This window comes from Phocoena sinus, chromosome 1, assembly GCF_008692025.1.
Source record: "Phocoena sinus isolate mPhoSin1 chromosome 1, mPhoSin1.pri, whole genome shotgun sequence".
Lineage (NCBI taxonomy): Eukaryota > Metazoa > Chordata > Mammalia > Artiodactyla > Phocoenidae > Phocoena > Phocoena sinus.
In genome coordinates, this window is record NC_045763.1 from 111,312,069 (window position 1) to 111,324,287 (window position 12,219).

The window sequence follows — 12,219 nt, forward strand, 5'->3', positions numbered from 1 at the left end:
GAGAGGCCCGCGTACGCAAAAAAAAAAAAAAAACCTGTCAGCCCGAGGAACAGGAATTTCCCGTTTCTCAGTCAAGCCCCTGCTGCCAGAAAGGTCTATGATTTCCGAGTTATTATCCAGAGTGTGGCCTCTCCTTGTGGTTTGCTGGGTGCTCTTTAGAGGAAGAGAGAAAAGCAAATGCTCTTTTAGAGCAAAACAGTATGAATTTTTAAGTCGTAAACTTAAAACACGAAAGAAACCAGGTTAAACAGGCTCACAATGTGAGGATGGGAAGGTTATTTAGTCAGTAAATATTTATTGAGCACGTACCCTGTGCCAGTTCAGAGCACCAAGGCACAGACTGAATGTGTGAGGGAGTGTTGGGCACAGCAGGGCTGAGTGCCGCTGCGCCTCCTGTTCTGGTCCCACAAATCAGGAGCAGAGAGGAACCCTGTCTCTCGTCTGTCTCCTGATTTTCGTCCCTATGGAGGAAGACCCACTGCTCTGTCTCTCCCCTCCAAGCCAGGCTGGTCAGTAAGAGATCTAGCAGTGGACCAAGAACTGTGGTGGTTTTGATGGTCTGAGTGGAAAAAATTATGTTTGCTCATGCAGATTTGGGGCCTGCGGCAGGGTAGAGGCTCAGAGCCACTCCCCAGGAAATGACTCAGAAACATGTACTGTCTGAGTTGCAGCTTTCCTTATCTCTCTGGAGAGCTTGTGGGTGGGTCCCTGAGTAGAGCTGCTATGGGCTCAATGATCCCAGCCCTCAGGGTGGTCCGGCTCTGTTATGTTCCACTCAATTTCCTGAGTTTGGACACCTTGGTAGCCAGAACTCTAGTAATTTAGAGATGTGAGCACCACCTGTTGTCACAAATATTTGGGGGCCCCAAAAATGCCAGGAAGCCGTGCCCCAGAAGTTGCCAGAGAGAAATGCTGTCATACTACCTCATCCTCTCCACCCACCGTCATTGTCCACAATCCCAGAAGGTGGCAGCCCTATGGCTTCAACCGTGGGCACAGCAGCCAGGGCTGGAGTTACTGTGGGTCGCAGAGCTGGTGTTGGGAGGGTGGGGCAGACAGACCTAATTCATTACAGGTTTCACCTAGAAGGAGTTGTCAAATTATAGGAGTCGCATGACGCCTTACACCCTTAGTATACCAGGAAAAATAATGATCACCATTTACCATCTGGGTCCAAGGCACTCTTTTTAACTATCTATCTATCTATCTATCTATCTATCTATCTATCTATCTATCTATCATCTATCTATCTATCTATCTATCTATCGAATCTATCTACCTACCCACCTATCTATCTTTTGAATCATTTTATAATTTATAGAAGAAGAAGGAAATAGTAAAAAATAAATTTATTAGAAATTATAATAAGAATTTAGATATAGCAAACTCAAATATTTGTTCCATATTTTCCTGGATTTGAAGATACACACACATTCTCACTTTGTGTGTGTGTGTGTTTGATGTGTGTATACATTCACACACACATATATAGGCTTATATGTATGTGTATCATCTTTATTCCATAATTGCAAAACATTTTCATTTTTAGATTTATAAATACCAAATAATCCGATGAATGTTTTTATTTCTATATCACGTATTTCTTCCCAGGTGCCTTGTTACACACACCTGTCTTCAGCATTGTTATGGCAAATATATCAAGTACATTTTAGTGCATAAACATTATAAGAGATGAAAGAATAAAGTCACATGTCTTTTTAGCAAAATGGGATAATTAAGGTTCATGCATAATATTGTGTGAAACAGTTCTTCCTGTTGAATAACTAACTGGATGAAAATACCATATTTCTTTTTGTCCTTAGAAACATATTCTTCACTCTCTGATTCTTGCAAGCTTATTTGGAGGGCAGCACGGCTACTTGTATTACCTTTATGAAATAATGATCTTCTCTACTAGGGAACACCATCTTCCTCTACCAAGCATTCAGCTTTGGGAGAGACAGACACCGAGGTGTGAGGAGGGCAGGCTGCACCCAGCTAGCCAGCCAGAGCAGCAGAATCAACCCTGGTAATCAGCGAGGTGACAATATCTCAATGAGACCATGTCTCGCTCTCCCATGCAATGATCCCTGAGCTTGAGTAAATTCACTGAGAATACTGTCATCTGAAGACTCGAAGTATGAGATTTCATTTGTTTGATCAATTTTGCCATGGTCATTAGAGAGCTTTGCTATGGGTCTCTTTGCATTTATCTTTTGATTCATGAGATAGTTGAGAGATGTGTTCTTTTGCCAATTTTCTTCTCTTTGCCATTAAGTGAAGAAAATGAAAAATTCTAATTCTCCAACTGTGTTCAAGAAAAACCAAAACAAATACAAATCAACACCATACATTTATGTTTTTGTATTTGAAAGATTTGTGTTTAAAAGACGATGCAATGCTTTGGGTACCTCTTAGGAAAACTGAAGGATGCTGCAGATGCTGTCACAGTGATGATTTGTTTCGCTCTTGCAGTATCCTTGAAGTGTTCCCATCATTGCTGTTTTCTTATATCTTGAAATGTTTCATGATAGAGAAAAAATATGATCATTAAGACCTCAAAATGTAGCTTAGATTTCTAAAATGGTCCAATGGACCCATATGATAATTACAAGACAGAATGAGTTTTATTCTACTTTTTTTTTTTTTTTTTTTTTTTTTTTTTTTTTTTGCGGTACACAGGTCTCTCACTGCCGTGGCCTCTCCCGTTACGGAGCACAGGCTCTGGACGCGCAGGCTCAGCAGCCATGGCCCACGGGCCCAGCCGCTCCGCGGCATGTGGGATCTTCCCGGACCAGCGCACGAACCCGCGTGCCCTGCATTGGCAGAAGGACTCTCAACCACTGCGCCACCAGGGAAGCCCTATTCTACTTTTTAAAAAGTCAGTCAGTCTTCCCTAGTTCTTTAGAAGAACTCTAAGAAAGAATAAGAGATATGAAATATAAATCTTTGCAAATAGACGGGACTGCTGAAAAAGGAAACCCAAAATATAAAGTGTATGCTTCTTTAAAGCTTACAGGGACTTCCCTGGTGGTCCAGTGGTTAAGATTCTGTGCTCCTAATACAGGGGACCCGGGTTCGATTCCTGGTCAGGGAACTGGATCCTGCATGCGGCAGCTAAATGATCCCACATGTGGCAACGACGATACCGTGTGCCACAACTAAGACCCGGGGCAGCCAAAAAAAAAAAAAAAAAAAAGCTTACAACAAAAACCAATGTTTGTCTGACATCATAATTTCCTTTTTTTTCTCCCAATATCTGGAGGTTTTGTTGGGGAAGAGATCAACCACTTATGTAGAGGTGAAATGGTCCTCTTTCCAGGGTGGAAGGTGTCATTAGCTCAGAGCCTGGCACCATGGTCCTATAAGAGCTGACATGGACCTCACCTCCTTATCTGCTTCCACCTAATGGAGTCCCTGATCCCCTTGTTTCTCTGTCTGTTGAATGCCTTTAGGCCTCTTTTCCTGACCTCCCAGGCTGGACTCCATGGACCACCTGAGTAATTCAGTCAACGACAGTCTCATTTCCCTTCAGTTCTGTCTTGAAGTGGTTGTCTGTCCAACAGGACCCTCATGACCCTCATCGTATCTTTGCTGCACCCACTCAGCTGTGGTCGGACCCAGTGGGGAAGATCAAGTAGTCATGGATCCTGTTCTTTCCACTTTAGCCTGTGTTCTTATCAGCCCCTTTACTTGTCTTTGGTTAATGATCTTCATTCCCCTCAGGGACCTCTCCACATCCGAAGATACTTCTTCTCATCTCTCATCCTCCCACCTCTGCAGGGGGGCTTTCCTCCTAATTCCTGGAGAAACACAGGCCCTTAGGCACAGTTTTCCTCAACTTCTGCCATCCACAGACATGTCTTCTTTCATACCCATCCTGACCTCTTTCCCCCCTTCTCTTCTAGGCCAGCACCCTCCTGCCCTTGATCCTGCCTCTTTTGTATACTCTCCGACTTTGGCCATAGTTTTCTCCTCTTTTCTGTGTCTTTGATCCCTCTCTCTAGGGGCTCCTTTATCATAGTCTATTAATACACTCTAGTTTCATCAATGTAAGAAAAAGTCATTATTTCCTATGTATCAGGCAGCAGACAAAAACACACCAGCTACTATTATTTTTCTTAATTGAAGTACAATTGATTTACAATATTGTGTTAGTTTCAGGTGCACAGCAGATTCTTTTCCACTATAGGTTATTACAAGATACTGAATATAGGTCCCTGTTCTATATGGTAGGTCTTTGTTGTTTTATCTATTTTATATATAGTAATGTGTATCTGTTAATCCCGAACACCTAATTTATCCCCGCCCCGCCCCAACTTTCTCCTTTGGTAACCGTAAGTTTGTTTTCTATGTCTTTGAGACTGTTTCTGTTTCGCAAATAAGTTCATTTGTATCATTTTTTAAGACTCCACATATAAGTGGTATATGATATTTGTTTTTCTCTGTCTGACTTACTTCACTTAGTATGATAATCTCTAGGTCCATCCATGTTGCTGCAAGTGGCATTATTTCGTTCTTTTTATGGCTGAGTAATCTTCCATTGTGTATATATACCACATCTTCTTTATCCAATCATCTGTCAATGGACACTTAGGTTGTTTCCATGTCCTGGCCACTGTAAATAGTGCTGCTATGAACATTGGGGTGCATGCATCTTTTCGAATCAGTTTTCATCTTTTTTGGATATATGCCCAGGAGTGGGAGTGCTAGATTATATGGTAACTCTATTTTTAGTTTTTTAAGGAACTTCCATACCATTCCCCATAGTGGCTGTACCAATTTACATTCCCACCAACAGTATAGGAGGGTTCCCTTTTCTCCACACCCTCTCCAGCATTTATTACTTGTAAACATTTTGATGGTGGCCATTCTGACTGGTGTGAGGTGATACCTTGTAGTTTTGATTGGCATTTCTCCAATAATTAACGACATTAAGCATCTTTTCATGTGCCTGTTGGCCATCTGTATGTCTTCTTTGGAGAAATGTTTATTTCGTTCTTCTGCCCATTTTTTTGATTGGGTTGTTCGCTACACACCAGTTATTTTAACAGAAAGAATTTAACAGAGAGACTCGTTAACTAGGTAACAAAGGGTAAAGAGAACTCTAGGGAAGTGGTCCCCAACCTTTTGGCACTAAGGACCGGTTTTGTGGAAGAAAATTTTTCCACAGATGGGGGTGGGGGGTGGGGGATAGTTCAGGTAGTAATGTGAGCGATGGGGAGCAATGGGGAGCGGCAGATGAACCTTCACCCTCTCGCCTGCCACTCACCTCCTGCTGTGTGGCCTGGTTCCTAAAAGGCCGTGGACCCTGCAGCATGGGGGTTGGGGACCACTCCTCTAGGGTATATGAAAGTAGCAATTTCAAGAACCAGCAGTTACCCCCATGGCTAACTTCCAAGGGAAGAGGTTGGAATTATCAGAAGGTTGGAGGAGGGGGACTGAGACTTAAGCCTCTGAGAAGGGGTGCTTCTTGCTGGTGCAGAGGTCTCAGACCTGGTTCTGTGAGGTTGGAAAGACTGCACACTGGGTTCAACTGCCTTTGGGGAACAAAACCCAAGCTAGTTCAGATTCCTCCTGCAGGGCTTCTCAGTTGCGAATACATTGTTCCTTTGTGGGGAAACTGCCCTGCTGGGTGAAGAAATGAAGCTGGCATGACACTGCGGGGAACCAGAAGCCAGGGGAGGAGTAAGTTCCTCTCCTCTTCTGGTCTCCCTCCAGGGTCCCCATTGGCAGAGGTAACTGGGATTCAGCTGCAAAGTGGAGTCCCAGCTCCAACACCCCAAAGTGTGCACAGAAGAGTAGTTTTGAAGCCAACAGATACTAGCTTAATAACTGGCGCCCCTACTCTCCTCTCTTATTTCTTAATTATACGTCCATATGTGAGTAGTTTTCATGCGACATCTGCTCTCTCTCAGCTCCCACTCATTTCCTCAAGCTTCTGCAATTTGGCTTTGTTATCATCATGCTACTGTACTTCTTGAAAAAACCTTCTAATGACCAAATCCTCTGGGCCTATTTCTGTGCTTGTTTCACGTGGCCTCCCTGAGTGAGGGGTATGAATGACATTGTGGATCTGTCCTCCACATGCTAGCTTCTGGGATTGCTCACATCCCTGTCTCTCCATGTACCTCTATGCTTGTTTCTTCTGCTTCTCTTTCTGGGGTCCCTTCCTTTGCTTTCCCCTTAAATGCCGGTGCTCTCCAGGCTTCTGTCCTCAGCACCCACCCCACTCTTCTTATTGTGCATCCCCTGCCCCCAACCCGGGGCATCTCATTCTGTTTCCTAGTTTTTTGTTTTTTTTATTTATTTGGTTGCACTGGGTCTTAGTTGCGGCAGGCGGGCTCCTTTTGTTGTGGCTTGAGGGCTCCTTAGTTGTGGCTCGTCGGCTCCTTAGTTGTGGCATGCGAACTCTTAGTTGTGGCATGCATGTGGGATCTAGTTCCCTGACCAGGGTTTGAACCCAGGCCCCCTACATTGGGAGTGTGGACTCTTAACCACTGCGCCACCAGGGAAATCCCTGTTTCCTAGTTTTTATTATCATTATTCTTTAACAATTCATTTTGCAAACTACCTTTTCTTTTTTTTGGCCGCACCGCGTGGCATGAAGAATCTTAATTCCCCAACCAGGGAGCGAACCCTTGCCCCCTGCAGTGGAAGCGCGGAGTCTTAACCACTGGACCTTCAGGGAAGTCCTGTTTCCTAGTTTTAACCAGTACTTATATACAAGTTGACCTCCAAATCTTTATCTCCGTATTCCACAGTCCACTGGCCATCTCCACCAGAGTGTCTAACAGCCACATCAAATTAAATATGTCTAAAGGTGAGCTCATCATCTTATCATCTTCTCCTTCATATATACTTCTGTTTTCTTTCCCTTTGAAGATTTTTTTTAGGCCAATGAGAAAAATGTCCATATTTAAGTCCATTTTCTGTTCTAGGGTTTTTAATAGTTTTGTATTTTGAAGATTTGAATATACAAAAGTTAATGAAAAATTGTTTCAACAAAATTTTATGATTTCATAGGAATGTATATTTTATAAACAGTGCTTAATAGAGCATGTAATAGACTGTCACCAAATAACGTAATTACAAATTAATAGTACATCAGTGATTTTCTTAAGCACAGCATGGAGCTATGCCTGTATTTCCTTTGAACTTTGATTTTTAGTTTTTCTCTCATATCATGCCCAGTCTTTCATGTCTTGGCTTTCATGAAACCTAAGATGATATTGTTCTCCTTCAAGATTTTCATCACTTTCACAGCATCAGTCAACTCCTCCTTATTCCATACTGTGCAGCACTTTCTTCATTGCGAGAGATGACTCTTATGATTGAAAGAGGAAGGAAAGTCAAGGCCTTATCAAAAAACTGTACTTTCAGTAGATTGTGCTAACGCAGGTGTCACACAGCCCTGGGATTTGTGGTCCTTCAAGAACATAGTTTCTAATCCACTTCAGCCATCACCCCCGCACCCCCACTCCACCAGTGTAATGATATTAGCTGCTATTTATTCAACATTTATTGTGTGCCAGGAAAATCCCCGCCCAGGGTTAATATTTTATATACATTTTCCCTGATCCTGACAATAAACCTATGAGGTAAGTATTATAAGCCTCTTTATAAAGATGAAGAAACTAAGGCTCAAAGAGTTTTTAATTAATTAATTAATTGATTGATTGATTTTAGTTTTTTTTTTTTTCAGTCGCGCTGCGTGGCTTGTGGGATCTTAGTTCCCTGACCAGGGATCAAGCCCGCACCCCCTGCAGTGGAAGCATGGAGTCTTAACCACTGGACCACCAGGGAAGTCCCCAAGGCTCAAAGAGGTTTTTTTTTGTTTTAACTGCACATATTTCTTTTTTTAAAAAATTTAATTAATTGATTTATTGGCTGCGTTGGGTCTTCGCTGCTGTGTGTGGGCTTTCTCTAGTTGCAGTGAGCGGGGGCTACTCTTCAGTGTGGTGCGCATAGGCTTCTCATTGCAGTGGCTACTCTTGTTGGGGACCACGGGCTCTAGGCACGCAGGCTTCAGTAGTTGCGGTGTGTGGGCTCAGTAGTTGTGGCGCATGGGCTTAGTTGCTCTGCGGCATGTGGGATCTTCCCGGACCAGGGATCAAACCCGTGTCCCCTGCATTGGCAGGTGGATTCTTAACCACTGTGCCACCAGGGAAGTGCCATCAAAGAGTTTTAAAAAAATCTCACAAAGCCAAAAAAAGAGGCAGATGTGGTGTTGGCTCTGAAGCCTTCCCATGCTTTTGTGCTGCCTCTTGTCACAGCCCATGGGTGCTCTGGTGTGATATCTCTGATCTGCTTCAGGAATGCTCATAAGTACACTCCATATGGCCAAGGAAGCCTCTAGCATATTCTCACACATCATATCTGGTACGCCCCCTGCTCTGTCTACACCTCAGTGCTCCCTAGCAATCTCCCATCCTCAGTCTTAGAGATGTACATGCAGCTCTATCTTGTTGCCTAGCACCGTGCTTCCTTCCTCCTTATAGCGCTGTTTATTTATTTCTGATGAGGGTATGCACTTCCCTCATGTATTCCGTCCACAAGTCTTGTCTCCCCAAGTCTTGGAAATTCAACAGTTACATTTATTGAGCCCCATTATATGCTTTTCATTGTGCTGGGTGCTAGGGATAAGGCATCATACTTTCCCCTTTGAGTCACAATATCAGGTCCAGTCTGTTCACTGCTGTATCAATTTCTGGAGTCCTAAGTATTACATCTGGCCCCCTTAATTTTCTCTTGTGAATTACTGGGTACCTCTCACCTGTCATATTGTAGTTGACATCCTTTAGAATAACTACTCTCGCAGTTGTGCATAGTAAGGGGTTTTAAAGATGTTAGATGAAATGATAAATGTTAAGTGCTATTCATATTACTTCATAAATTGAATATGTGTTCAATCAAAGTGTCAACTACAAATATATAAGCAACATCATTACTGTTTAATTGTGAATTCACCCAGCACGCACCCTCAGCCAAAGCCATTTATTTATACTATAGTAACCTGGTATTAGGAATCATATCTGTGCTCAAGGTAGATTAAGTTAGGTCATATTTGGAATTTTTTTAAAAAAGTTAATTTCCCTTTATTATTTATTCAGCATGTACCTATTGGAGACCTTCCTGTACCAGAGTCTTTTCTAGGGCACAAGGATTTAGTAGGGAACAAAACAAAGTCCCCTTCCTGTGCCAGAGTCTTTTCTAGGGCACAAGGGTTTAGTAGGGAACAAAACAAAGTCCCTGATCTCACAGAAATCTCATTATGCATATGTATTTGTGTACCTGTTGCAAAAATATAGAAATTGCTGATCAGAAGGAAAGAAAGAAAGAAAGAGAGAGAGAGGGAGAGAAAGAGGGAGGGAGGGAGAGAGGGAGGGAGAGAAGGAGGGAGAGAGGGAGGGAGGAAGGAAGGAAGGGAGAGAGAAAACACAACAATTCTATCATCCAGGTTAATTTTTCAGTGTATGCTCTTCCTGACTTGTGTTCTATGCATATGTAAACATTCCCTTTTCACACAAAAGTGGGATAACACTTGATTATTTTAATGTGACTATACATTGTAAATACCCTTTCATATCACTGAATAATCTACCTCCTTGTTTCTAATGGCTGCATGAGGTAATTGGAATCTATTTGATTAGAGTGTCTAGCTGTCCAAGAGCATGCAGTCCCTAACTGTAAGAGTGTCTCCACTTAAGTACATTCCATTTGTTTGAGGATGGTTCTCAGAACTTAGTATGCATAAGACTTACCTTGGGAGCTTATTAATGATTCAGACACTTGGGCTCCACACTCAGAGATTCTAATTCAGGTCATGAATCTGCATTTTAATAAGTCTCACTCACCAGCTAGGCGCTTAGGAGGTAGGTAGTCCCAGAGCCCTCTCTGAGAATCTTTGGTATGACTTACAGGAATAACGTATACAGGCATAATTCCCTTCTCCTCTTCATGGGGGTCTTGGGAGTTAGGCTTCCCTCAAGGTAAGTTGGTTTAAGCTACACTAGATATTTAAGAGAACGAATCAGAGGGTTGGATTTGGGTTGGTAGGAGTCAGAGCTGGCGAATATACCACACCAAGTCTAAGACACAGGGAGACGTTTGAAACCAGGACATCAAGCTGAAGGTCAGCAGACAGGAGTTCCTGGATCAGAATGGAAGCAGTGAGGGAGTTCTAGCTGTGCCTATCAGATAATGTCAGGGGTGCTATTCTGTGCTGTCTTTGTGCTGTTGGGGGCTTGATCAATGGGTGGGTCAGCTTGGCTTAAAGGTATAGAGTCAAGGACAATGAAGGTTTGCAAAAGGCTTTGACATATATTGTCCATAGGTCAGCCAGAAGTGGTCTGACTCTCAGAGCTGAATGAAATTAACTTGAACCATCTCCACACTAAATCTTGTCCAGCAGAAATTCTAAGCCTTCTGGGTGATCTCTGTGTATTCCTGAAGCTCCTATTCTCGTGGCGGCCTCCTACCTGTATTGGTTTTCTGCTTCCTTGACATGGATAATTCAGCCTCTTTTTAGATTTCTACCAAAAAACCACCCACACAAGCATCTGTGTTTATTTTAGATTTGGGGGTCCTGGGAAGGGGTACATCACACCTCACACAGCCTTCCGTCACCTGTGGACTCCTCCCTCTTCTTTTCCTCTTTCCTCTTGGAAAAACCCAGATTTCTCTTTCCATGACTAGAAGTTTATCAGTCATCTTTTATCACTTATACACACCCTCTGGGTCTTGCCTTCCACCCTGAACTTATGTCAAGACATTTTTCTCAGCAGCTCCACTTCAAAGAGATATTTTGTTATTATAATAGCAACACATTCCTGTGCCTGTACCCACCCAGAGAGTGGGATGGGGAGGGGTATTCATTTCTAGATCTAAGGTTACCTGATTAGCCAGCTGCAGGCTCAGCAAACTGCAGGCTGGGAGTTGGTAGCTAGTCCTCAGTCTACAGCCCTGGTCATTAACAAATGAATAACCATCTCTTAGCACTGTACAACTCCACTGATGGACATCAAGTTATTTTTGTAGTTTCTATCTTGGTCTTTCCTTCCATACAGGAGTTTTCTTCATTTTTTAGCAGGTGGCTGGCAGGGGGACTCCTCTAGGTAGTGATTTTTGAAACACTTGCCCTCCAGAGCTGGCTGTGATCATGAACAGTATTATAGATGCTGAAATGAACACAAAGCCTGTAGTGGATACCACCCTTCCTTTCAGGGAGATTTTATAGATGAGAGCCACATTCTAAGAACTATTTATTCACATGTTACAACATTGCTGAAATTCAGATGTGTTTTAAAATTGAAAGGCACATTTAATATAGTGCTCCCCTATCCCCCCAACAAAAATGATGCTTTTTAATCAATGGTGCCTCTTACAACCCACAATATCTTAGAATAAAGGGAATGCAGTAGGAACACCTATCCATAAAGGATCTGGGTTTCAGAACCGTGCAGCAATCTCCGCCTTACAACCTCAGTTACAGACGAATGGAAGGTGAGAATTTCCTGTCCATTGGCAATTCCAAGAAGGAACACACAACGTCACCTCTTCCTGTCAGCCCAGGGTCAGGGCAGTGTAGTGAGAGGTCCTTTCCACGTTCCCTGTTGCCTAATGATGGATCTACTCGGGACATTGCAGTCAGTCACCACGAGGTGGCGTACAAGCCCCAGGCATGAAGTCTTGAGGCCCACATGCCTCCCAGACGTGGGTGGTTCTTTCTAGATGGCCGTTAAGAAGCTGCTGACTTGCTCTATTACATGGGTGGGCAGGCTGAGCTGGTGAAGGCAAAGACTCTGTGGAGCAGCTGGAGGAGGGTTTGGGCAGCATGAATAGGGAAGGAAGTTAGGATTCGTTCATTAGAGTAACAATATCTGTAGAATGAATGCCTACAATTGCCTAGATGGATATGGGTAGAGAATATAAGACAGGCACAGTCCTCAGCCCCGTAGAATTTGTGGTCTAGTAGAGTTAGCATAACTAGTATACTTCAGTGGAAAGAGCAAGGACATTTGGTTGTTATGGACTTAATTCATATGCTGAAGCCCCAGCACTCAGTATCTCAGAATGTGATTATATTTGGAGATGGGGTCTTTAAAGAGGTGTGATATGGTGATTTGTAATAAACATGTATTTGGTTTTCATCCCCATTTGGGGCACAGAGCTCCTAAAATGCTTGGAATGTCCCAAGTGCTGAGAGCCAGAATGGTG

General features: G+C 43.1%; 1 non-coding gene across 1 annotated transcript; it reads left to right on the forward strand.

Annotated features, from left to right (window-relative positions):
• Nucleotides 1–3,024: 3,024 nt before the first annotated feature.
• On the forward strand, nt 3,025–3,097 carry TRNAR-CCU. The gene has a single exon. It is a non-coding gene; the product is annotated as a tRNA-Arg (tRNA).
• Nucleotides 3,098–12,219: the final 9,122 nt, after the last annotated feature.